At 40.8% G+C, this 27,211-nt stretch overlaps 1 long non-coding RNA gene across 1 annotated transcript in view; it reads right to left on the minus strand.

Moving 5' to 3' along the window:
* Positions 1-3,065: 3,065 nt before the first annotated feature.
* The window catches only part of LOC113440440 (uncharacterized), a 60,090-nt gene continuing 35,944 nt past the window's right edge, over positions 3,066-27,211 (minus strand). The window contains exons 2-3 of the long non-coding RNA XR_003374725.2: positions 8,261-8,353; positions 3,066-3,839 (exon numbers count right to left, since the gene is read on the minus strand). This is a non-coding gene — a long non-coding RNA (uncharacterized LOC113440440). The remainder of the gene's footprint in view (positions 3,840-8,260; positions 8,354-27,211) is intronic.

The following is a 27,211-nucleotide window of genomic DNA, read 5'->3' on the forward strand; positions in this document are numbered from 1 at the left end:
CGATTCTCCAAACTACTCAAAATGTCCGCTACCGGTTCTCCAGAACTGGTCAGAATCTGCTGAATACCACCTCTGGCCCATGGGCAGGATCCATCCCGTGTGGTTCTTATGTCTGGCCCTGTGGGGCCACCCTGGAAACAGCAAAGGACCGGCATGTGGTACCTCTGCCAGTGAAAATGGAGCTCGGAAGGGCAGCTCTTCCGAGCTCCGTTTTCGCTGGCCGAAGGTTGCAGGAGGCCGTCGCAGCTGAAACAGAGCTTGGGAGCTTATTTTCACTGGCAGAGAGCTTGGGGTACCACAGGTGCCCCCGACACAAGCGATGTTGAGCTGGCCATGTCCCCCTGGCCCCCCAAGGTCAAACACAACCCTGATGAGGCCCTCAATGAAATCAAATTTGACACCCCTGGTATAGGTAGTCCTTGTTTAACAACCACGATTGGACCAACAATTCTGTTGTTAAGCAGAGTGGCCACTAAGTGAAAGTCACACGATCCTGACTACGCTTACAGCTTTACTTCAGTTTTCCTTTGTTCCTTGCTACAGGTATTCGGTGTACAACAGTTCATTTAATGACTGTTCGAAGTTACAATGGCACTGGAAAAGGTGACTTATGACTGGTTTTCACACTTTCACACATATTTGTAGCATCCCCATGGTCACATGATCAAAATTCAGATGCTTGGCATTGGAATTTATGACAGTTGCAATGTCCCAGGGACATATGATCTCCTTTTGCGACTTTCTGGCAAGCAAATTCCACAGGGAAGCCAAATTCACTTAACAATTGTGTTAGTAACTTAACAGCTGCAGCGAATCACTTAATAAACATGGCAAGAAAAGTCGTAAAATGGTTCACAGTTCACTTAGCAATTTTTCCCTTAGCAACAGAAATTTTGGGCTCAATTGTGGTTATATGTTGAGGACTGCCTGTAGTATTGCTATAATTATTATATTGCAATCTTTCTTTTAAAAAACTACAGTATGCCGTGCAACACACACATACCTTTTTTGGGGAGCTTTAGAAATCATGCTAATACGTGAGAGAGAATTGGGATGTTCTTCCTTGTAATACCCTTGTATTATTCCCAATTCTTAAGAAAGCATCATTTTCTCCACTTTTTTGCTCTTTATAATCTTTGCAAATGTTTGATATACCTTTGAGGATGGCACCTCCATTGGCCTAATTTACATTTTGAGGCGAAATATTCTGTGGGACCTTAGTAATATATGCAGAAATTAGACAGTTGCAAATGAATACATAGGAAGGAAATAAAAAAAAAAATCCTGGATTTAGAGATGTTCAGTAATGTAAAACTAAAATGCCCATTTCCCCATATCTTCACTTTTAAGATTCTGAACTGAAAGATAATCAAATTACAAAAAAATTGCCTCTTTAAATGCTTGAAGCCACAATAGGATTCATGCTAAATTGCATTGCAAGCCATAACACCTTGGCTATGAATGGATTTGTGCAAAGGGAAAAAGTGGTTAGAAATATATGTAAAATGGCTTTATCAGGTAATAAGCACTCTTCGTAGCTCGATCATGTGATTAGGTAGGGAAAAAAAGAGCAACGAGATTTTTCTGTTAAAATGATTCTAATAAATCACTCCGTTCTCCTACCATCCATGTTAAGAAAGAAACAGCTTGAAAATTCTACTGGTGAAATGCTTTGGTTTTTAGTTCCTATTATGCTAAGTCAGGACTTCTTTGTTCAATATTTTATTTTTATTTTTTAACTAGAGGTTACATGATAGCAGTGTTCCAATATCTAAGGGGCTGTCACACAGAGGAGAGGGTCAAGCTATTCTCCAAAGCACCAGAAGGCAGGACAAGAAGCAATGGATGGAAACTAATCAAGGAGAGAAGCAACTTAGAACTAAGGAGAAATTTCCTGACAGTTAGAACAGTTAACCAGTGGAACAACTTGCCTCCAGAAGTTGTAAATGCTCCAACACTGGAAGTTTTTAAACCACTTGTCTGAAATGGTGTGTAGGGTTTCTTGCCTGAGCAGGGGGTTGGACTAGAAGACCTCCAAGGTCCCTTCCAACAGTTATCCTGTTAATGCATGTTAGATTGATCTCTAAGCAGTAAATGCAGATTGTGTCTTTTTTCTTTTTGCATTTCTTTTACCGCTGTTTGTTTATTGTTTATCAACCATAACACTACTAATGAAAGCAATTCTTATAATGTGGTACTTTTTTGGGTAAGGGCAACAAATCACACAATGCCTGAAGCTAAAATCACATTAAGGTTCAGTATGCCATATTGCACATACCGCACTAAGGCTTAGTATGATGTTTACAACCAGCCCGTGAATTTTATGGATATTTAACAGCATTGTGAACTAAGCTATAGGGCTTATGCAATAAAATATGGTTCATCATGGAAGGAACTCAAGGCTCCTATTGGTTCTTGTGTCTAAAGGAAAAGTTGAAGGACTACATTTCTGCTTCGATTTTTGCTCTTTTACTTTTTAAAAAGACCTAAGATATCATAATTTCACCAAAATGCACCAAGCCAATTTTAGGGGTTGCCTTTTGGATATCTTTAAGGGCTTGGAGACCCTATTTTAGGCATCCTCTAACTATAGGCACATGAAAGAACTGGGTTACCTTCCCTTATTATTGGAGTGTATCTCAAAATTTGGATCCCACTATATAGCCAATTATAGCAGCTCCTCAACCTTTTTGGCACCAGGGATCGGTTCTGTGGAAAGTGGTATTTCTGTGGAGCGGAGAGGGTGATTTTGCACGCTGCCTGCATTCCATATGTGCATTTTATCATGTGATAAGCCGTTGTTTTAGTATGCTGGACTCAGGACTTTTAAAAAAAAAAAAGTTTAGACACTTTTAAAAACCAACATTAATGCTGTGTGAAATCTCTACTATTTTGTTAGAACAAGCATAATTTAAGAGTTATCTTAAATTATTCATTGGTAAAGCCTCAGATGGAGAAAGGAACTATTCTGTTTACATTCTGGCTTAATTCTGAGGAAAATATTATCTACTCTCTGCCGTTTTCCACAACAGAAATGGTTTCAAGAGTAAATCAGGAGGAAAGCCTTTTATGTAAGACATGTTCTCTTTATTCCAAAAATAAATACTTCTTTTTAATCAAAGATTTTCAAATGCCATTATATAATTACAACGGAAGGGGGAAAAAAAATCCACTTCTTTGGCAGCTGTGAAGCCAACATACAGGACCTTGACAGGAGCAACGCTGCTGACAAACTCAAAGCTGATTGATACAAATTTCCAAAAGCAACAGAATCTACTTTTAGGAGTGAGCAAGAGACTGTTGAGATCTAAAAAGGCACATTATGCTAGACAATAAAACACTTTGTGTCCCAGGAATTGAGTATGTTCTAGGTTACCTTCCAGCAGAGCAACTCTGGACTATGAATCAAGTCAGAGAAAGAGGGTTCCTTTGTAAAAGGATTATTCATGACAGTGATTAAAAAGGATCTCTTGGCGAAGTGGGGACTTTGATTAGTTGTTGGGCCTTGGCACGCCCACCCAAGGGGCAGAGTTCAAAACCCATGTCATTCAGTTGTATTGGGGCGAGTGGCCACATAAACAAACACCACAATCAAAAGCACCACCACAGCCAAGGTGGGAAGCACCACAGTTGTGACTTGTTGACGGGCTTCGTGCATTGCTTGCTTTCTCTCCTTTTTGTCTTTGGATGTCTCTTTTTTGGGCTTCCCCTTCAGCTGTCTCATTCTCCTTCTTTCCTGGACTTCTCCTCAAGGAAATCTAATCAAAGGGGCAACCAAGAAATGCTTCTTCTGGTCGACCTCGTTTCTTTTCACGTCGGATTGGTTCCTGTATAAAATCCTGCAAGACAGAGAAGAGAAAAATGATAGTCCAACGTTGGTCAGAGGCCTCCAAACATGGCAACTTTTAAGACTTATGGACTACAACTCCCAGAATTCCCCAGCCAGCAGATCTGACTGAGGAATTCTGGGAGTTGAAGTCTGCAAGTCTTAAAGTGGCTAACTTTGGAGACTCCTAGTGTTATGAAGAAGGGGGTAGATAAATACATCCTATGCAGCTGGGAGTTGACCCCCCTAAAGCAGGGGCCCTCAACTGTTTTTGGGCACCAGGGAACGGTTCTGTGGAGAAAGGTTTTTCCACAGACCAGAGGGATTGTGGTTAGCATGTTGTCTGCATACTGTGGATGGGGCTTTGCTTGTTTGTGTAGCCCAGTTGCTGGCATGCCACGGTGCCAGCCCAGAGCCCTAAAGCTTTTCCAAACGTTGCCAATTTTTTAAACCTTTTTAATGAGGTGGCTATGCCTTTCTGTGAATAGCCAATCCCCTCCCATGCTAATCCATTTATAAAAATATAATCAATTTTTTTTTTTAAAGGGTGATAATAGTGGGAGAACAGCCCGAATCTCCATCAGATTTCAGTAAACACAGCCCCTGGGGTTTTATGAGATATTTATTTAGCAAAAACACTGAAATCTCTGAGATTGCAAAATGTTATTTACCCAAAGAGAGAAGTAAAAGAAATCAATAAAGACACACAAAACCTGTCCTCATTTCTACACAGTCATCTTATCTAGACTTATCCAAGTTGGTAGGTTTAACTGATGTGCTGGGATTTTAATTTCCAGATTGTGTGTGATATATGGAGAGGAGAGGATACAATATTATTAAAGTAAAATCTCCTAGTCCCTGAGATTATGGGTGTATATTTCAGGTATCATGAATATTTTCTGCTGTGCTGTACAGGTAGTTTATTGACTTAAGATTGGTGGCTTAGCAACCATTTGAAATTACAACGCACCTCCCCAGCGCTACTTATGACCAGTTTTCAAAGGGATGACAGGCACACATTTACATACCATAGTCACATTTTGGGTGCTTGGCAACTAGCTCACTTTTATGTACTTTTGAAGCATCCCACAGTCATGTGACCACAATTTGTGACTTTTTTGCCTGTTTCTACCATTTATTTCCATGTCTGGCAAAACAACAACAACAACCCACCCACCCACAGGGGGAAAAATGGATTAGCTTAATGATTGCTGCAAAAAAAAGGTAGTGAAATTGGGCCCTTCACATAATGTTTGACCTAAACCGCAACAACTTATGAGAAGATATACCTGTAGTTACAATATAAACCAGTATCTTTACCCCTCACGCCATGCTTTGACCATAAAATGTAAAACCTATATATCACTGTCAGAATCATAACGAATGATAAAAGAACATAATGTAACATGAAAATTATCTATCTATCTATCTATCTATCTATCTATCTATCTATCTATCTATCTATCTATCTATCTATCTATCATCTATCCGTCTGTCTGTCTGTCTGTCTACACACACACATACACACACACACTTATTTGTTGTCCAGCTGGCTTTGGCCTGAGAAGCTGGAAAACTGATCAAAACAGTCATTTGAGGCTCTTATGTTGGTTAAAAAAAGCTAAGTTGAAGATGTGGAACTGACAGGATTCCTTTTAATGGCCATCACTGTCACAATCATAATGAACGATAAAACCACATAACATGAAAATTATATGGAATTGACTTTATCCGCAGTCAATGATTGTCCACGATGGCACAAATCTGTGTTGTACCCAGCTCAGCAATTACAGGCCTTTGACTGCCATTGCCAGGGCCGCAATCACCCAAATGGCTTTCTAAGCAGTTTATAAAGTCAGCCTCTTTGCCCCCAACAATCTGGGTCCTCATTTTACCCACTTCGGAAGGATGGAGTCAACCTTGAGCTGGTAGGGATTGAACCCCTGGCAATCAGCAGAATTAGCCTACAATACTGCATTCTCATCATTGCGCCACCACAGCTCAATTAAATATAGTTCGTATTACACACTGTTATTTTATTTTTCTGTTGCATTATTATTTTTTCTTTAGAGAGAACTTCTAAAAAGGTTTTGGGACACATCAACAGACCTGGGTCTATTAATCATAAATCTAATACCTCTCTTGATATCTCCACCGTAATTACGACCTCTCTGGCCACAGCTGTTCAGTGAATCATTGCAGTTGTTAGTAACATGGTTGCTAAGTGAATCTGGCTTCCCCATTGACTTTGCTTGTCAGAAGGTCACAAAAGAGAATCCCATGTCCCCAGGAGACTGCAATCGTCACAAATACATGCTGTTGCTAAGCGCCCAAATTTTGATCGTGTGACCATAAGGATGCAAATGCGAGGACTGGCCATAAGTCACTTTTGTCAATGCTCTTGTAACTTTGAATGTTTGCTAAACATAGTTGAGGGTTACTTCAGAGGTGGAATTCAGCAGGTTCTGACCAGCTCTGGAGAACCAGTTGTGAAAATTTTAGGTCGGAGAACCGGCAAATACCACATCTGACTGGCCCTGCCCGCATCTATTCTCTGCCTCCCGAGTCCCAGCTGATTGGCAGGGTCTTCTTTGGTTGCTTTGCGCAGGAGAACAGAGCTGGAAAGCAGGTTAGTGGGGTGGGGGAGGGAATGGAGATTTTGCAGTCTCCTTCCCCTGCCACACCCACCAAACCACACCATGCCCACCAAGCCATGCCCACAGAACTGGTAGTAAAAAAATTTGAATCCCACCACTGGATTACTTGCACCCAAGTGTCCAAAAACAGACTGTGTACAAAACACACCTTTCCTGTGCTGAAATCAGCAAAGAAATTTTAATTGTAAGCCGTTCTGAGTTTATTTTCAGGGTGAGGGGGTGGCATATAAATATAATCAATAGATAAACTGAATGTGTTTGGCTCTTTGGAAAGCTACCTTCACTTCTCCTTCCCTTTTCATCACTTCAGCAACCTAAAGATTCTTCTTCATTCCCTGACTTGGAGGGCCTACAAATAAATACCTCAGCCTGAAATAATTTCTGATAGATTCAAGCCATGGTTTTGCTTACTTAAACTAAGCCTCATAAAAGTCAGTGAAACATAACTTGCCAGCAGATGCGTGATGAATGAGGCCTTAAATTACGAACTGAAGTAAAAGATTGGAAGCACAAAATACTTCACTCTAAAAGCAATGGGCTGACAGAATCAGAAGCTGCTATGGTTTAAATTTTGACTTTCTTTCATTTGGAGGCCCCTAGAAGAGACGGGCAACCACAGAGATTTAAGAAAAACAAATAATGAACAAACACAATGTGTCACAACTTTTCTGTTTTACTTTTTGGCTTTTTAAAATAGGCTTTTGGAGACCATTTTCTGGATCTCATTTAAACTTAACTAAATCCAGTGACCGCCAACTCTGGAGTTAAGTAGCAACTGAAACTATGAACAACGAATGACCAAATCCCATTCAACTATGACCCTATCTAAAGTCTTTACAGAGCTTTAGACAAACGGCTAGTTCCTCTATAATTTTTACAGTTATTCTTCACAGAATTACAGTGGCGTTTATTTGTGGCAAATTAAAGACTAAAAAAACCAATATATGTGACCATTATTTTGTTTAACCTTCAATTGTTAAAGACCACTATTATTAATCATGCTTCCAACACAGATTTGAACTGAAAGCTAAATTGTCGTAGTTACCATATATAAATAGATTCATATCTATCCGAAAAGCCTTTGAACAGATGCTTAAGTCTCTGTTTTTCTGGTAGCTTGGTTTTCTTATAAATGAGAGCTGAGTGGCTTGCAGCCTAATCATCTTGACTTTATAACAGACACAATCTCACTAAGGATATTAAGAGAAAATACAAGTTTCTGCAGTCTTGTGATTGCAGTTTGGGTGCTTAGCAACTCGCTCATATTTACGGTTGTTTGCAGTATCATACCACACGGTCAAGAAGCAAAGCCTGACAAACTTTTTGCACATTTCCAAATGCACCGATTTCAGGGGCCTCACAGTGCTGAAATTATCAAATTACGCAGAACCATAATTCTGCACAATGGCTCAGCGGTTCAAGATGCTGGAGAGCTGACAGCCAGGTTCGAGTGCCGAGTTCCGCACAACAGAGTGAGCTCCTGTTATATGCTTCAGCTCCTGCCCAATTAGTAGCTTGAAAGCATGCAAATGTGAGTAGATTAATAGGTACCATTTTGGTGGGAAGGTTCCGTGAACAGAGTTCTGTGTACCTTTGGCATAGAGACTCGCTGGCCACAGGAACATGGAAATTGTCTTTGGACAATTCTGGGTCCCTCATACAAGAAACGGAGATGAGCGCTGTGTCCTAGAATTGGACATGACTGGACAGGAAAATCTTTCACTTTCCCTTTTTTCCAAAACTATGATCAAATCTATCCCAGGGCTGAGATGCTTACCTTTGGCTGGAGGTTCTCTTTCTATAGTTCTGTTTCTAAAACATTGCTTTGTCCAAAACACTGGCTCACACCACCAACAAACAGACATTCATGCTGAAAGAAAATAAATAACTTTAGTTTAGAAAGCTGGCCTAGCAACTTCCATTGATAGCTTAATAGTATAGAATTCTTTATTGGCCAAATGTGATTGGACAAACAAGGAATTTGTCTCCGGTGAATAAGCTCTCAGTGTACATGCAAACAATTAGTGATAAATTATGATCATAGTCATCGTAAAAATGCATTCATCATAAATCATAAGATACAACACTTAATGATAGTCATAGGATACTAAATAAGCAATCAACATAAATCATACTTGGATATTAAATGGTAAAATATAAGCAACAAACGTTAGGGTCATAAGAAGATAAGGAGATAGATAATAGGAAAGAGGAGAATAATAATAGAATACAGGATGTCAAGAATCTGTTTCAAAGTTGATGCCACCCGGAGCTGGCTAGAATTCCAATAGAGGCATATTGTGCAGCAGTATTTGCCCCTAGGCTTCCATAATATTTGCTTTACATCTATCTGGACTCTCTTTTTTTTAATAACTACATCCCGGTTATTATAAACCTAATAAAACAAATCCTGTTTCGAACATCGATCTGAACAGCAGCTGACCCATGATATTAAGTGATGATAGCAAAAGTGATAGTTCCACAATGATTGGATTTGTTACCTTCATAACCATGAAAATCAAGGCTAAATTGAAATACAAGGCTGGAAAGTGCGTTAACCATGGTGCAATATTCTAATGTTGATGATCATCTACAACTAACCCTAACAATGGACCGTTTTAGATCAGGGATTAAGGTTGATTTGCAAACCTCAGTTTGTAGCGATATAGTTATAACATGGAACACACAGCTAAAATTAAAAAATTAACTTCCAACAGCAAAAAGGAGAAAAAAAAACAGGAAACTTGTAACACACCCTGTTGTTTGCTTCCCAAAATACATTTCTTTTGGACAAATGGGAGGCAGTAGTATTATCATTTCTCTTCTACCTCCAGTTCCATATTTTCAAGAGTAAAAAGCTTTTAGTTATGTGCAAAGCAATTCTGGGGAAATTAGGACAGCGCACAAAATTACTATCCTTGAGATAGCAGATAGGTATTTTTCTTCCTTACCAAATTACAGGCCTAAATCAAAACTGACCCACTATTAGCAAAACATTGCTTTTAACTTAAGTGCAGGTTTGAGAGTTTCCATGCTTTCCAATTGCATTTAGAAAACTGAGTTTCATCTCTGCCTCCTGATAGAATGACAGAAAAGTAGGGAAAAAAGGGACATTCAATGAGATTTTAATACTTCCGAATGTTAGGAGATGGCTTTGTAGGTCTGAGATACCTTCTCCAGGAGCGTGTTAAAGTGAAAGGAGGAAAAAAAAAATCCTTGACTTATGATGACAATGGAGCCCAAAATTCCTGTTGTTAAACGAGACATTTGTGAAGTTAATTCTGCCCCACTGTTTTGGGCCTTTCTTGACACAGTTGCTAAAGTGAATCACTGCATCTGTTGAGATAGTAACATAGAAAAGTAAATCTAGCTCTAGTAAAGTAAATGGCTTTGCTTACAAAAGGGGATTTATGGCTGTTTTTATCATTCCTATGTCCATTACATGGTCTTAATTCAAATCATTATATTTATATTTTTTGTCTGTCCGGTTTCAATTATCTATTATCGTTTCTCATTAAACAAAATTTCTCCTGTAGTTACTGATTGGAGTATGATGCCTTTATATCTTTTAAGTTTATCCATTTAACTCTTATTTAGGCTTCAATATATACCCTAAAATTAAAAGAGGGGAGAAGCTATGCAGAAAATGTAAAACAGTAAGAAGATATGGAATAGAACATAAAATGAGCATGAAGTTGAATTTGTGTCTGTACGAAGAAATGTAACCTGGGATTACGCTACCTTCAAAAAAGATGTTTTATTTGTATTTTTTTTTCTTTGTGAAAACTCAAATAAAATTTACAACAAAAAAAGAGAAATACAAGGCTGCGCAGCCCACATGGCCCGCAGGAACCCTCCCCGCCCACTTACTCCTTACTCGGCAAACTTGCCTGCTAAATTGCTATTTTTCCTTTTTCCGACCATCATCTGTTCTGCTGTGCTGCGAGATTTAGATTAGCTAGGAAGCAGGAAATGGTTGGATTTCTTGCTTTCTAGCTAGTCTTTAGATCTTCGGCTCTGCTTTTAAGCACAGCCAAACCTCCCTTAGGACTGAAGGTTCTATTATTCAGTGCAGACCCACAGCAAGCAAATTTGAGAGACTGAGCTAGCCGATGGCGGATAGATAGATCACTGAATGATTCTGTGAGTAACTCAATCTGCCTGCCTGCTTTGCCTGATTTGGGGTAAAAGATGCTCTTTTTAATAAAAAAATTGAATATTTATATAAATATTTATATTTACATACAAGCCATACCCAGCCAGTCACATGACCACCAAGCCACACCCACAAATTAGGCCACGCCTACAGAACTGGTTAGTGGTCCCTGGGATTTAAAATTATGAGTTTGGTAGTCCCTGAGGTCCAAAAGGTTGGAGACCCCTGGAATAGAATACTTTATTGGCCAAGTGTGATTGGGCACACAAGGAATTTGTCTTGGTTCTAGTCCAACTCCCTGCCCACCGCAGGAGGCCCTATACCATTTCAGACAAGTGTCTGTCCAGTCTCTTCTTAAAAGCCTCCAGTGATGGAGCATCCACAGCTACTGAAGGCAAGTCGTTTCACTGGTTAATTGTTCTGACTGTTTGGAAGTTTCTCCTTAATTCCAGGTTGCTTCTCTCCTTGATTAGTTTCCAACCATTCTTTTCCTGTACAACTTGGCAGGGTCCCTTCTGAACCTGTTGCTTGCCCTCATACAGATTAGCCTAAGCTGTCTCTTCCCTGACCATTCCCTAGGCAGCATCTCTTCAGCTGTTCTCCCAAGGTCTTTCCCACATACCATTAAACAATCTTAGAGGCATGATCTGGTGATGAATTGCCATTTTCAACGGAAGCATGAATTCTGCTTTGTGTAGAAAAATTCTACAGGAGAATATAAAATCGCCAAATCACACCAGATGAAACAGATTCATAAGCAGAACTTGCCACATGGCAATTATTATCCTCAAATCATATAAGCAAGCCCATAAGAAAGTAGGTGAAGAAGAATACATTCAACATTTTGGAATGGGCCAAGTCAAAGTCCAGGACAAAATCCAAGAGAAATGTTGTGGCAGGATTCCTAGTTTGTGCTAGAAAATTCAAATGTTATTGAGTTGAAGTGGTTTTTCTTGAAAGTCTCAAGTGATGGCGCTCCCACAACTTCCGAGGGCAAGCTGTTCCATTGGTTGATTGTTCTCACTATCAGAAAGTTTCTCCTTATTTCCAGGTTACATCTCTCCTTGTTCAGTTTCCATCCATTGTTCCTTTTCTGGCCTACAGGCGCTTTAGAAAATAGCTTGACCCCTTCCTCTCTGTAGCAGCCCCTCAAATATTGGAAGACTGCTATCATGTCTTCCCTGGTCCTTCTCTTCACTGGATTAGCCAAGCCCAGTTCCTATAACTGTTCTTCATATGTTTTAGTCTCCAGTCCCCTAATCAACCTGGTTGCTCTTCTCTGTACTTTTTCCAGTCTCAACATCTTTTTAATAACACGGTGACCAAAACTGAATGCAGTTCTCTAGGTGTGGTTTTATTAAGGCTGTATAGAGTGGTATTAGTAACTCACTTGATCTCGATTGTATCCCTCTGTTAATGCAATTTAGGATTGCATTAGCTTTTTTGGCTGCTGCTGCACACTGCTGGCTCATATTTAGCTGGTTGTCCACTAAGACTCCAAGATCCCTCTCACAGTTACCGCTATTGAGCCTGGCTTCACCCCGTCTGTATGTGTACTTTTGGTTTTTCTTGCCTAAGTGTAGGACTTTACTTTTCTCTACATTTGTTTGCCATGGAGACGTGGACCACATACCTACACAGCCAGATGGAAGACTGTTCAGAAAATTTAAAAAGCATTTGGTTGTAGTTATTTCAACTAGCAATGGTTCAGGTATCTAAGGTAGCGTTTCTCAGCAACTTGAAGAAGATGGCTGGACTTCAACTCCCAGAATTCCCCAGCCGGCATGCCATCCATCTTTAAGTATCCAGGGTTGTAAAACACTGATCCAAGGGTTTGCGATACAGGTATTCTCAACTTACAACTACAACTGAGCTCATCATTTCTGTTGCTAAGCAAAAGATTTGTTAAGTGAGTTTTGTCCCACTTTACGACCTTTCTTGCCACAGTTGCTAAGTGGATCGCTGCAGTTCTTAAGTTACAGCACAGTTGTTAACTAAATGTGGCTTCCCCCATTGACTTTACTTGTCAGAAGGTTGCAAAAGGGGATCCTGTGACCCTGGGATACGGCAGCCGTCATAAATACGAACCAATTGCCAAGCATCCAAATTTTGACCGGGGGGATCCTGAAATGGTCGTAAGTGTGAAAAACAGTTATAAGTCACTTTTTTTCAGTGTCGTAACTTTGAATGGTCACTGTAAGTTGAGGATGAGCTGTACTGGCATTATCATTTGTGAGATTATTTTGTTTATCAAATAAATGAATCAAATATTATTTCTTCATCCCCTTTCTACATCTGTAGCACCCACAATAAGCTTTATAATAATATAGATAATAGATAATACTCAATATGTAAAATGGAGAACGCATCTGAAAAGAGAGAAAATAGTTTTTCACAGCAAACTGCATAAAAATGGTTAGTGGGCTTATTTATGGAAATGGCCACTCAATAAAGAGAAGGAACACCTTTACAGTTCATGTTTCAGTAATAACACTCACTCGCTTCATCCACGGGCATTCAAGCACTTTCACAGTATGTAATGTAACATCTGCGCCAGGAATTTATTGACCTCATTTCCCCACAGTAAGCACAGTGAAGCACAACGCAAAGATCTTCTGAGTGTTTCTGAATCAAACCTCGGTTGGCATTAAAATTCTGGCACAGCGGGGGGAAAAAGGCTGAACTTGGCACTGAAGTTGGCAGGATGGCACCCATATTAGCAATGGATTATTAATTCTTAAAATGACGGAATTGAAAGGCTTCCACCAAAGAGGTGATTAGAGGAACCAAACAAGAGTTTGGGCAAAATTCCAGCAAAAGAATCAAACAGAATAACAGAGTTGGAAGGGACCTTGGAGGTCTTCTAGTCCAACCCCCTGCTTAGGCAGGAAACCCTACACCACTTCAGACAAATGGTTGTCTAATCTCTTCTTTAAAACTTCCAGTGTTGGAACATCCACAACTTCTGGAGGCAAGTTGCTCCCCTGATTAATTGTTCTAACTGTTAGGAAATTTCTCCTTAGTTCTATGTTGCTTCTCTCCTTGATTAGTTTCCATCTGTTGCTTCCTGTCCTGCCCTCAGGTGCTTTGGAAAATAGCTCGACTCCCTCTTCTTTGTGGCAGTCCCTGAGATACTGGAACACTGCTATCCTGTCTCTCCTAGTCCTTTTCATTAGACCAGACATACCAGTTCCTGCAATCATTCTTCATATGTTTTAGCCTCCAGTCCCCTAATCATCTTTGTTGCTCTTCTCTGCACTCTTTCTAGAGTCTCAACATCTTTTTTACATCGTGGCGACTAAAACTGGATGCAGTATTCCAAGTGTGGCCTCTTGTAATATATAAGAGATTATATATTAGTTTAGTTTAGTTTATTGTCATTGCATCTCGTGCAACGAAATCAAACACCATCTTCAGTGCACCTCATGATCATGAAAATAAACACAAACATACATCCTCACACTCCACACATTGAAATGAAACCCGCCGACACCACACCAACACTGCACTATACAGTAGAGCTACTGCCCTGGGATAGAAGCTGTTTTTCTGCCTTTTTGTCCTTGTTTTTATTATTCTGTACCGTCTGCCAGATGGTAATAGTTCAAAAAAAGGGTGCCCAGGATGAGATGGATCTTTGAGAATGTTTTGAACTTTCTTTAGGCAGCGGGAACTATTCATTGAAAGTAGATAGACAGACAGACAGACAGACAGAAATAAAGAGTTGAAACATGCAGAAAGATTTCTCTATTAAAAGGGCATTTATAAGGACTCAAGATGAGGATGCAAGAGTCAGATCAAGTAGAGGGATAACTTATTTTTACCAGTTAATTGGGGAGAAGGAAGAACTCATTATTCCCCAAAGTTGATTGACTCAAGAGTATCTCATCACACCAACGCAAATGAGGCAAAAATTACATCATCCGCATCATTCATACCACCCGCATTGTTTGTATCATAGGCACAATGACATCGCTAGGCAATTGACATAAATCGGGAGCAATACAGGTGGTCCTTGACTTACAACCATAATCGAGATCAAACTTTCACCCATTTTGCTTGGTTTCAGCCCATTTTGTTCATTTTGTTTCCTGCCTTTTGGACTTGGCTTGTTAAAGTTGGCTGAGATGGTCACAAATGATAATCACGTGACCGCAGGATGCTGCAACCCTTGTAAATACAAGCCAGTTGCCAAGCACCAAAATTTGAACATATGTGATAGTGGGGATGCGGCAACAATTGTAAGTGTGAGGATAGGTCATAAGTGCCATTCTAACTTCAGTCTGTCAACCCTGAAGCTGACCTGACTGAAGCCATTTTTGACCGCTTCCGTGTTGCCATACTGGAGCTGAGGAATGGGGGAGGGGATTGAAATAGAGGGGATCATATAGCCAAAACAACATATTTTCTCTTGGGAACCAAGGACATTCTCACATTTGCTCGGAAGGAGGCGGAGTGATGCCATCCGGCTGCCAGCCTTTTCTGTGATTGGACCATGTGACTGATTGTTTTGAGAAAGTGGGAAAACTTTTACTTTTAATTAAGTGAGAACTTAAGGTGGGAGACCTCAAGAGTCGGTTTTCATCAGATATGTGCCAAAATGATAATTCCAAATAAAAATATTCTTTGAGGAATCTACATGCCTTGGAGTCTTGCTTGTTCTGGATTTATTTATTTATTGGAGCCCTGACATTAAATCAACTCTCCTAAACCAGGGTTCTCCAACCTTGGCAACTTGAAGACTTGTGGACTTCAACTCCCAGAATTCCTCAGCCAGGAATTCTGGGAGTTGAAGTCCACAAGTTGCCACGGTTGGAGACCCCTGTCCTAAACTGAAAGGAAACTTTCCACTTCATCCAGAGCCATTATCCGGGGTCCTGAGGCCCGGGCATTTACCTGGTCTACCAGGCAGCGGGAAGACTCAGAGAAGATGGTGGTACAGTCACTAAACAAATGATTGTTAAGTTGAGGACTCATGACAGCTATTTAACAAACTCCCTAATCGCCAACATGCATATATAACAACTTGCTGCGAACGAACTCACCACAGGACAATTCACTGTGGGACAAATCAGTGCTCTATTAATCATTTCATCTCGTTACTTTTACTATTGGTGACCACAGTTTTGTTGAAATTACTGTAACTTTTGTATTTCTGGATTGACTTTATTTTATTATTATTGGCCTCTGTTCTGTCAAAATTAATCTAACTTTTGTATTTGTAGAATTATCCCGCAGCGAGTTGGCTGTGGCCAATTGGCTATGGCAAGTTGTCCCATTCTGATCTCAGCTACATACACCCAACTTTAAGTGTCCCACAACAGCAGTTAGTCTTCTGATTAGACAGTGGTACAGGTTGAACCCCTTTTCCTCCAAATGTTCGTATGCTGATCTGATAAGAGAGGTCTCCAACAAAGTTCAATGTCCCTAACTGGAATATTCTAAAAGTACAGACGTGACCTGCAAAACATGAACATTAAAAACATGAACGTTCAGAGCAGGGGCCTTCAAACTTGGCAAGTTTAAGATTTGTGGACTTCAACTCCCAGAATTCCTCCTCCAGTTATGTTAGCTCAGGAATTCTGGGAGCTGAAGTCCACAAGTCTTAAACTTGCCAAGTTTGAAGACCCTTGTTGTAGCCGAACTGATGAAGATGGCTTACTGTTTCCTTCTCTCCTAACTTGCAAGAGGAAAGAAATTGTGACTTCAGAGTGATTTGGGGTCTGCCCAAGAGCAGTGCCAAGGGCAAAATATTGAACTGGACCAAAAAAGGCTCAGCAGTGCTTCAGCAGCAGAACACAACAGAAAGAGAAGGCTAGAATGAAATTATTCTTGGTCCTTCCATGAAGGGTAGATTCATATCTCTAGAGGGTCTACATCTTGAACCATTGATGAAATATTACCTTCAGCGTCTTCAAAGCCCAAAGAAATGACAAGGTCTGAAAAAGGACAGATAATTAGAGTTTAACTTCTAGGTTTTTCATCCATAGGGATTTAAAGTTATTGAGCAGAAATACTGTAGAGTAAGCTGGATGGTCTGAGCAAATGTCAAAAACTCAACGCATGATCAGGACTGTCATAAGCACATAAGATTGCAACCCTGGCTCACCTAATCATACATTCTGTTCTTATAGCAGCCAACCAATTAACTATGCAAGGAAGCCTAGTATTCTCCCAGAACATGGCCTTCAGAAGCAATTCCACGGCCATTGTGTCCAATACTATATCTATTACCAAAAATGCCAATGCAGTGTGCCTTTTTCTCATCTTAAAGCAAGATGCTCCGAGGTGTTTAAAGACCATGCGAAGGGTTAGCACTGCTTCATATACCGCACTGGTAGATACAAAAAAAGTTGTTGAGATGCTAGAAAGAGTGCAGAGAAGAGCAACAAAGATGATTAGGGGATTGGAGGCTAATCCGTACAATGAATAGTTACAGGAAGTACAATAGAATAGAATAACAGAATTGGAAAGGACCTTGGAGGTCTTCTAGTCCAGGGGTCGCCAACCTTTTGGACCTCAGGGACCACCAAACTCATAATTTTAAATCCCGTGGACCAGAGACCCTGGGAACATCCCCAAAAAAGTCTGCAGGAAAATTCCCCACCCTGGTTTCCTACCAATCAATCATTCTTTATTTGGGATCGCAGGATACCATCTCCAGCTCTGTTCTCGGGGGGAGAGACTTTTGGCTTCATGCAAGGAAAGCAGCAGAAACAGCAGAAGTCTTTCTTTCTCTCCCCCAAACTCCGCCAGAAATGAGTCTTTGTGAGACTTGTCGCACCAGCACAGCCTCTTAGAGCAGGATGCCTTGCAGGGTCCCAAAGACTCATTTCTGGTGGAGTTTGGGGGAGAGAAAGAAAGACTTTTGCTGCTTTCCTTGCGTGCAGCCAAAAGCAGAAGAAGAAAGAAGTGGAAAGAAGCAGCCTGGTGGCCAGGCTAGGCTAGGCGCGTGGGGTGAGTGGAGCAAGTTCTCCCCCTCTGCTTCCCTCCCCCACTACCTCGTGTTGTTTGCAATGCAAGCGATGCAAGCCTTGTGTTCCCATGGGCCATGTGGGCAGCGCAGCCTTGTGTTCCAGCGCAACCTGGATTAATTACTTTGGGGGATGCTTTGGGGTGACATTTCTCTGCAGACCACAAGTGGTCCCCCGGCCCACTGGTTGGCGACTACTGTTCTATCCAGCCACCTGCTCAGGCAGGAAACCCAACCATTTCAGAGAAATCGTTTTCCAATCTCTTCTTAAAAAGTTCCAGTGTTGGAGAATTCACAACTTCTGGACTCAAGTTGTTCCACTGGTTATTTGTTCTAACTGTCAGGAAATTTATTCTCGGTTTTAGGTTGTTTCTTTCCTTGATTGGGAATGTCCAATCTTATGCAAAAAAAAAAAAAGGACTAGAGGTGACATGAAGGCAATCTTTCAATATCTGAGGGAAATGTCAGAAGGAGAAGGGGATTAACTATTCTGCAAAGCACCTGAAGGAACAACAAAAAGGAACAGATGGAAGCTTATCAAAGAGAGATCCAACCTAGAACTACGGTGAAATTTCCTGTCAATGAGAACAATTGATCAGTGGAATGATTTGTCTTCAGAAGTTGTGAATGCTCCAACACTGGAGGCTTTTAAGAGGAGACTGGATTATACATTTATTAAGCAAGTCCAAGCTTCCTCTATTGACTTTGCCAGCTGAAAAGATTGTAAATGGCCATTATGTAAACCAGGATATTGCAACTGTCATAAGTACGCGTTGGTTCTTCTTCTTCTTCTTCTTCTTCTTCTTCTTCTTCTTCTTCTTCTTCTTCTTCTTCTTCTCCTCCTCCTCCTCCTCCTCCTCCTCCTCCTCCTCCTCCTCCTCCTATTGTTATTATTGATTATGTGCCTATGGGGATGCTGCAAGTGTGAGGGACAGTCACATTTTTCAGGGCCATTGTAGCGTTGAAGTTACTAAATGACTTAGACTTATATACCGCTTCACTATGCTTCACAGCTCTCTCTAAGCGGTTTACAGAATCAGCCTATTGCCAACAATCTGGGTCTTCATTTTACCAACTTCAGATGGAAGGTTGAGTCAACCACGAGCCGATGAGAACTGAACTGCCGAACTGCTGGCAGTCAGCAGAATTAGCCTGCAATACTGCATTCTAACCACTGCGCCATCATAGTTGTAAGCTGAGGACTATCTGTATTCTATCTAGTCAGCCTCTAATACCACAGGTGTCCCTGCTAAAGGAAATTACAAGAAACTAAATAAGAAACTATTTCTTCCCCTCTCTCCAGCTAAGCGCAATATTATTATAAAGAAGAATGGGACACTGCAATTCCTTTTATTCACCTTTTAAATCTGCAGCGCTGTTCTTTTTCACTGGACAATCGCAGCCAGGAGTGCTGCAGCCACCTCCTGCACTTAAATTTTACGAAGAACCCTTTTTTGCTATTATTTAAGGCAGGCCATAATTACAACCGCTCAGAATGCAGCCAATTTAATTCCCTGTTCATTTCTCTTTTAATACTGTGTAGGAAGACAGCAGGGCATCAATATTACCAGAAGTTGTTTTTTTTTGCTGAAATAATTTCCTAACCGAACCTTTAAAAAGATTTCCCTAACACAGAGAGGTAAGGTAAACATGTTTTTCACATAAATTTCCTCTCACTGGAACAACAGGAGGTTCTTTTACAAAAACTCCGCAGCTCGTTTTTACACCCCTTCGGTGCCAACGAAAGAAAACAAGTTCCCGCCACAGTATAAGAGATTCATTTCGCTTTAGTTTGATTTGCTCAGCAGGTTGCCTCATATATATTATTTGCTGTTCAATGTGAAGCCAGGGGGATAAGATGTGGGTCCATATGGGAGAGAACAAGGCAAAATGAATACTTAAACAGATAACAGATAAACACACACACACACACACACACACCACACTGCTACATAGCACAGAAACAAAGACAGTAGAATCCATCGGTAACAATCCAGATCTCAGAATCGTCTAAACTAAGCCTTGAAGAAGTGTTACGATTTGAATCTTAAATTGAGTCTTGCGGGGGTGAGGGGGAGGAATCCATGTCCCTGGTCTGTGGCCGCAAAAGGTATTTAAAGGGGGGCCGTGGTGAGGTACCTCAAGGACTAGCGTTTTTAATTGTCTTATGGAAGGGGAAGGGGGCAGTCCAGATGAAGAAGGGTGAACAGAAGGAGGCCTCCATTGGGAAGACTCAATTACAGGTAATCCTCCACGTACAACAGTTCATTTAGTGATCACTTGAAGTTACAACGGCACTGAAAAAAGTGATTTATGATTATTTTTCACACTTAACGATTGCTGCATTTACAACATGAACTATTTTAAGTGGAGCCATGCATAATTGCACTTTGCAAGGATTCCTCCAGAATACATCCGTTATCCTTGATTCTGGGGGCTGTGTGCCATAATACAGCTTTGGAAGAACACACACTTTATTTCTCATTCTTTTTTGGACCTCAAGTTCAGTAACAGAGTTCCAAGAATTTTATCTATAATGTTTTATATTTGACCTCATCTACTGGCACTTCCAAAGCATCTCAAAAACCTGCATAATTTTTCCTGTTCCTACTTCAGCATGGCCCTTATGAGAGCAACATAACACATGGTTCTCTTTCCTGCTGCTTCTTATTAATTATTGTTATTAACTTCTGATAATTACTACCTTGAGGTGTAATTTCAGAGCAACAGGAACAGCTCTTAAGATGATGAACTCTCTCCCTCCCCTAATGATTCCTATATACTGCACCACATATAAAATCTCCAAATTACATGACACAAAATATGACCTGTATTCTGTACCCTAACAGCAAGAAAAAAAACATATTTATAGAATCATGCAATGTAAAAACTGGAAGGAATCTTGATCATTTAATCCAGGGGTGTCAAACTCAAGGCCCGTGGGACGCAGTGGTGGGATTCAAAAAATTTTTTACTACCGGTTTTGTAGGCGTGGCTTGGAGTGCGTGGCAGGGAAAGGATACTGTAAAATCTCCAGTCATAGGTGGCATTTGCCAGTTCTCCAAACTACTCCAAATTTCCGCCACCGGTTCTCCAGAACTGGTCAGAACCTGATGAATACCACCTCTGGATCAGATGATGGAATGTATGTACAGAGGAGGTCCTGGGGATCAGAAGAAGGATCATATGTGGAGATAGGACCTAGTTATGGATGGAATGGACATGAAAATGAGGAATATGAATTCTGATAAAACATTTTCCCTTGTCTTCACTTCTGTGCCTTAAGCAGCCTGGTTCCTTCCTCCTTCCTGTCTTCTGTCTCTCTATAGAAGGAGGGGGGGTCACGGAGGGTGGAGGGAAAACCCCCAAAACCACATAGCTGGCACATGAAACTAGGACACTTTGCAAGATCCCTGTGACCTGGGTATCACAAGTGATGCAACATTTAGCTATGTAGGGGGATGAGTTCTAAATAACCAATCAATATTATCTGTTATGCATGCATTATTAGGAGAAGGTTGTATGCAATCACTCCTTGACTATAAAAATTGCTGTAAGATTCCTAATCGAGACCCTTGGTTAGTTTTTGAGCCAGGGTCCTGATGTCTTGGTACCAAAATAAAAGTATAATTTTGTATCGCATTTTGTGTCTGGTGACTTATCTCGGCTTTGACACCAAGCAAGAGCCCAGTTTTGGGGACAGGAAATGGGCTAAAAATGGCCCCAAAATGGGCTGAAAAACAACCTGAAAGCAGGCTGAAATAGCCCCAAAAGGGCCCAAAATGGGCCTGGAAATAGCTGGCAGACTTTTCACCATGGAGAGTGAAAACGAGGTGCAAGGGAGTGCATGCGCCTCCCGTTTTGGTTGGAAGGGTGCTGCAGGAGGCATCTGTGCTGATCCTCCTGTCGAAGAAATCCAGTTTGACACCCCTCATTTAATTCAATGCTTCCCAAACCTTTTCCTTCATTAATCAAAACTACTTATTATGGAATTTTTATTGAATTTGTCCTGTCGCTAAGTCTCTTCCTCCTGCACTGTTGGAACTTCAAACGGTCATTGAAAGAATGGTTGGAACTTTAGGACTATTCTAAATACAATATCATTGCATGATCTTTATGTCATATCAGCAAATTATCATTGGTAATTTCATTCCTAAGAGGTCTGTAAGGGGCGTGCATAAGTGCACCCTCGTGCCTCCCGTCCCTGTTCTATTGTCCCCATTTAATCCTACCTATTTTCTGTATTCTTACTCATGTTTATACTTATACCTATTATTTTGTAAGCGATTGACAAATCAAATCAAATCAATAAATAAATTTCATTGATTTTTGTCTTAATGGGGAGATTTGAGAACATATTTTCATACACATGGCAATCTTTATGTCAATTTAGATGTAATGATGGGACATGGGTTTCTACTCAAAGAAAAACCAGCTTAGCCAATTTTGGCTAATTTACCCAGGTCTGGGAAGCACCGATCTACTCCAACTCTCAGCTCATTGCAGGAATCCACTACAATTGTAATCTGAGCTCTTATAGTGGGTTTTCCACAACTTGGTATCTTCCAAACGTGTTGTGTTTCAACCTTCTTCATTCTTAGCTAACACGGCAATGCCAGCTAAGAACGTTTAGAAGTTCAAACTCAGAATCTCAGGAGAGTAGCAAGTTGGGAAAGACCATAATAAGAGCATTCATTCAATCTTTCAAGATGGAAGAATCAAAGAAGCCCATAGACAAAATAGTATATTTAGAAGCAAACTAACCCCAAGCCAGCATCAGGAGCAAACCAGAGATCCTGATTTCTCTCGGTGTCTGTATACCAAGAAATGTTTAGTGGACACAGTTATTCTCAACCCTAAAAGGCACACATACTATGGTTAAGTGGTTGCTGGGTAATCTGTTGCTGGGGCAGAATTTGCATATGGAATGCGGTATTCGGTAGGCAACAGACATCAGAAGATGTTCATCCAATTGGCTTCAGGTATGGAAATGAGAGTCCTGGATGTGCAATTGCCCATATCTGAGTTAGCGGCTTCTTCTTCTCCTTCTTCTTTTTAATATACGGCCTCTCCCACTCCGCATACAAATGCACGCCTCAGCAGCCTGACTCCTCAACTCAGGTATTTTCCAACAGTACACTTAAAAGGAAAGCTGCCCTAGGGATGCATGAGGCTCAGAAACCATCACAAATCACTTTGATGATCACTTTGGACCAAGGAAAGAGGTGGGGGCAGGAAGCATCCGTTCAGTCTCACGAAATGAAGATATTCGGAAAGCTATTCTCAGTTAAAACAGGCTGCTGTCCCCTTTAAGAGCCAGTAAGGGGTCCTTTGGTGGTGTTCTTCAAGGACCATCAGGGGTAGGCATGTGAGAGGGTGCCAAACTCAACATCTTTTGACATTTTGCACTCTAGCAACAATCCAAAGATGATTGGGGACTGGAGGTTGAACCGTATGAAGAATGGTTGCAGGAACTGGGTACGTCTCGTTTAATGACGAGAAGGACGAGGGACGACGTGATAGCAGTGTTCCAATATCTAAGGGGCTTCCACAAAGAAGAGGGAGTCAAGCTATTCTCCAAAGCAAAAGTACTACGTTCCACAGTTACAACATGTAAATAAAGCCATCAGGTTCATAGTTGGTGGCTAACTTTAAGTGGACTTCCTTGTAATCATCCTTGGACTATCTCCATTGAAAAGAAAGGGCTAGGGGTGACATGATAACAGTATATTCCAGTCTTTGAGGTGGTGCCTCAAAATAGAGGAAGTCAACTTATTCTCCAAAGCACCTGAGGGCAAGACAAGAAACCATGGATGGAAACTAATCAAGGAGAGGAGCAACCTAGAACTAAGGAGAAATTTCCTGACAGAACAATCATTCAGTGGAACAACTTGCCTCCAGAAGTTGTGGATGCTCCAACTCTGGAAGTTTTTAAGAAGAGATTGGACAACCATTTGTCTGAAATGGTATAGCGTTTCCTGCTTGAACAGGGGGTTGGACTACAAGACCTCTAGGACCCCTTCATATTCTGATGTTCCTTTCTAGCATCATAAGACAATTGGCATCTTTTCCAATTTACATACATACTATTTTTATGGCATAAAAGTATATTTAACAGATTTAACAGATGATCAGAGTTGGAAGGGACCTTGTAGGTCATCTAGTCCAACCCCCCGCCCAAGCGGGAGACCCTACACCATTTCTGACAAATGGCAGTCCAATCTCTTCTTGAAAGTCTCAAGTGATGGCGCTCCCACAACTTCCGAGGGCAAGCTGTTCCATGTATATGCATTTTATTTATAGGTAGTCCTTGACTTACAAACATTTGTTCAGTGACTGTTCAAAGATACAATGGCACTGAAAAAAGTGATTTATGATCGTTTTTCACACTTACCATTACAGCATCCCCATGGTCACATGACCAAAATTTGGACTTTTAGCAACTGGCTCATGTTTATGATAGTTGCAGTATCCCAGTGATCACCTTTTGTGATCTTCTAACTTCCCTTCTTCCTTCTCCCTTTTTCATCTGTGGCTTCTTTTGAAAATATCACCAAAAGAATACTCACACAAGAGAGTCACACAAGTAATACTACTGAAAATCTGCAGTATTTTCCACTATGACATTTCATGCGCTGGATTCCCACATTGTGCTAAACCATTATTTAACCACAGCTTACTAAATAAATCATAATTTGTTGGGGTCTCCCTTGAGCCAAACAAAACCCGAGATTTATACATCTCAAAAGTTGGATTCAGCCAACATGCTAAGACATAACTGAACCGTAATTAAGTTAACTTGATGTATAAATTAGATTATGTAGATCTAATTGAAGAGAATGTATGTCACTCAGGACTAAATTGTCGATTTCTAGTCTGTGCTACCTTGTGCGTATTTTTACTCAGTGGAATGGCCCACTCTATGTAATTAAACTTATTTCTAAATTAATTCTACAATCGTGGGCCAAGAAAAGGCTCTGCATGCTTGAACTGTCCTAAGCGTATCAAATTCAGCTACACTTACTTTTATTTCCAGTTTGGGAAAAACAACACTGTAAACACATCGGTGTACATTCTGAACAACTTGAAATGGCAAACACTTGCTCTCCCAAGCCATCCATAAATCAAGATTGACACCGGTAGATTATTACTCAAACTCTTCAAAGCACCAATATGGTCCTGACAGAGCTGGCGTTATTTCAAAACGCTGGTTAATATAAACGCATCTGTTTTATTGCTATTATTTTTACCCTCAGCAGGCAATTTTGCAAAGCATCAGATTAGAGACAAGGTAAGGCTTTCATTTCCAGTCCGACATCTGCTTCAGATATTGAAACCTTTTTGCAACAGCCTCGCCCCACCCCTCCCAAAACACCATTGATTCAACGGGGAAAAGATCCTGCCTTCTCTCTGATAGAAAGCCAATTTTGTTGTGGCATCATTAAAGCGCTTTATATAAATATTAACTAAGAGAATTCTTCTGGGTCAAAAGCGGACAAGCTTACTCAGTGATTGCTTCGGCTGCCAGTAGACACTGGAAAAGAGGAGCATGTTTCAAATTAATGTGTTTTTCAGCTTGTGCATCACAAGTGTGTATGTGTGGGGGAGGATTTCTCAAATAATTCCAGTTCACAAAACAAAAACAACATTTTTGGAAAAGTCAGAGAATTCAAGTTCAAAGAATGCAATTTAGGATTTCTGAGGGACTTCCTTCAAGGAACTGGAGAGACAGTTGGTCTATATGAAATAGACTAACGTTTCTCAACTGTGGCAGCTTTAAGGTGGGTGGACTTCAACTCCCAGAACTCCCAGAGTTGAAGTCCACCCACCTTAAAAGTTGCCAAGCTGAAGAGCCAGCGCTGTCCGAAGACGTCTCCGTGGTCATGAGGCCGGCATGACTAAATGCTGAAGGCACGTGGAATGCTGTTACCTTCCCATCAAAGGTGGTCCCTATTTTACTACTTGCATTTTTATGTGCTTTTGAACTGCTAGCTTGGCAGAAGCTGGGACAAGTAACGGGAGCTCACTCTGTTACGCGGTGCTAGGGATTCGAACCGCTGAATTGGCAACCTTTCTGATTGACAAGCTCAGCGTCTTAGTCACTGTGTCCCTTGAATAATCAGTAAAGACCTTCCAACTAAACTTCCAAACTTCCAGTGTTGCAGCATTTACAATTTCTGAAGGCAAGTCGTTCCACTGATTAATTGTTGTGTCAGGAAATTTCTCCTTAGTTCTAAGTTGCTTTTCTTCTTGATTAGCTTCCCTCCATCGCTTCTTGTCCTGCCCTCAGGTGCTTTGGAGAATAGGTTGACCCACTCTTCTTTGGGATAGTCCCTTAGATATTGGAAGCCTGCTTTCAGGTCACCCCAATCCTTCTTTTCATTAAACTAGAAATACCCAGTTTCTGCAATCGTTCTTCATATGTTTTAGCCTCCGGTATCTTATTTCATCCAAAACGTTCTCCTCTAAGGTAAGCATTCTGCTTCAAGTGCTAAAGGCCAATAATTTATTTTGATTTATTCTTACATTTATTTGACACCTCATTTTAAAATAACCCTGGGTGGCTTACAGTGTTAAAGATCATTCTGATTACTTTAAAAAGTTTGAGGCCTCCATGTAGGGTTTGAGCCGTGGGAGAAGGCTATGATCTTCATGTTATGAAGTACGTAGCTGACAATCTTTGTAAACCAGCTGAAAGGCACTGTCGATTTCAGAACCACCTCAGTTCCAACACTTCTAGTGAAACCTACCTCCCACTTACTGCAAACTTGGGTTTTAACCATGGGAATCAATGCCGTAGTAAGTAACCACAATTGAGTTGGTTTCATAATCGCAGAAAGGGGTTCGTCTAGCCAGTTTCTCCTTCAATGTGTGATCTACAGTTCAGGATGTCACCACGCCATAATTGACAAACGGTTGTTCAGTTTTCACTGGAGATGTTTTCAGCAAGAAGAACCCTACAACCTCCAATTCTACTCCTCCTCCTGCTTAACCACAATTTTTATTTTTCTCTTTCTACCCACTTCTTTGCCCTCTCCTCCACAACCTGGCCTTCCAGCATAACACAAAAATAAGTTAGCTCGATGTGACAGCATTTCGATATATCTGGAGGCAGCTGACATGTTTCCTTTTAATCTTATCTTCTGCAAGCTAAACATGCAGGACTTGTTACAGGACTCTTGATTATTAGAATCCTTCCTATCTGGTTTGCAAGTAGATCCAAAACAGATCATCCTGAGGAGCCTTGACCATTGAGGGGGGAGGACAGGGATAGATAGATAGATAGATAGATAGATAGATAGATAGATAGATAGATAGATAGATAGATAGATAGATAGATAGATAAAGCCATCTTCAGCTCCAAAGCTTGCTGCACTGAGAGGCAAGCAGTGTTCTCAATCTTAAGATAAGGCTGGCTGGGGAATTCTGGGAACTGAAGTCCACCCATCTTAAAGTTGTTAAGGTTGAGAAGCACCGGCTGCAATTTATGAACCAGAGTTCAACTGCACTCATTTCAGTGGTGGGATTCAGCAGGTTCACACCGGTTCAGATGAACTGATTGTTAAATTACCCCACCCCACCCATCAAAGTGGATCTTG

The sequence above is a fragment of the Pseudonaja textilis genome, chromosome 7 (genome assembly GCF_049901715.1).
Source record: "Pseudonaja textilis isolate UNSWEBS1 chromosome 7, rPseTex1.2, whole genome shotgun sequence".
Taxonomy (NCBI): Eukaryota; Metazoa; Chordata; class Lepidosauria; order Squamata; family Elapidae; genus Pseudonaja; species Pseudonaja textilis.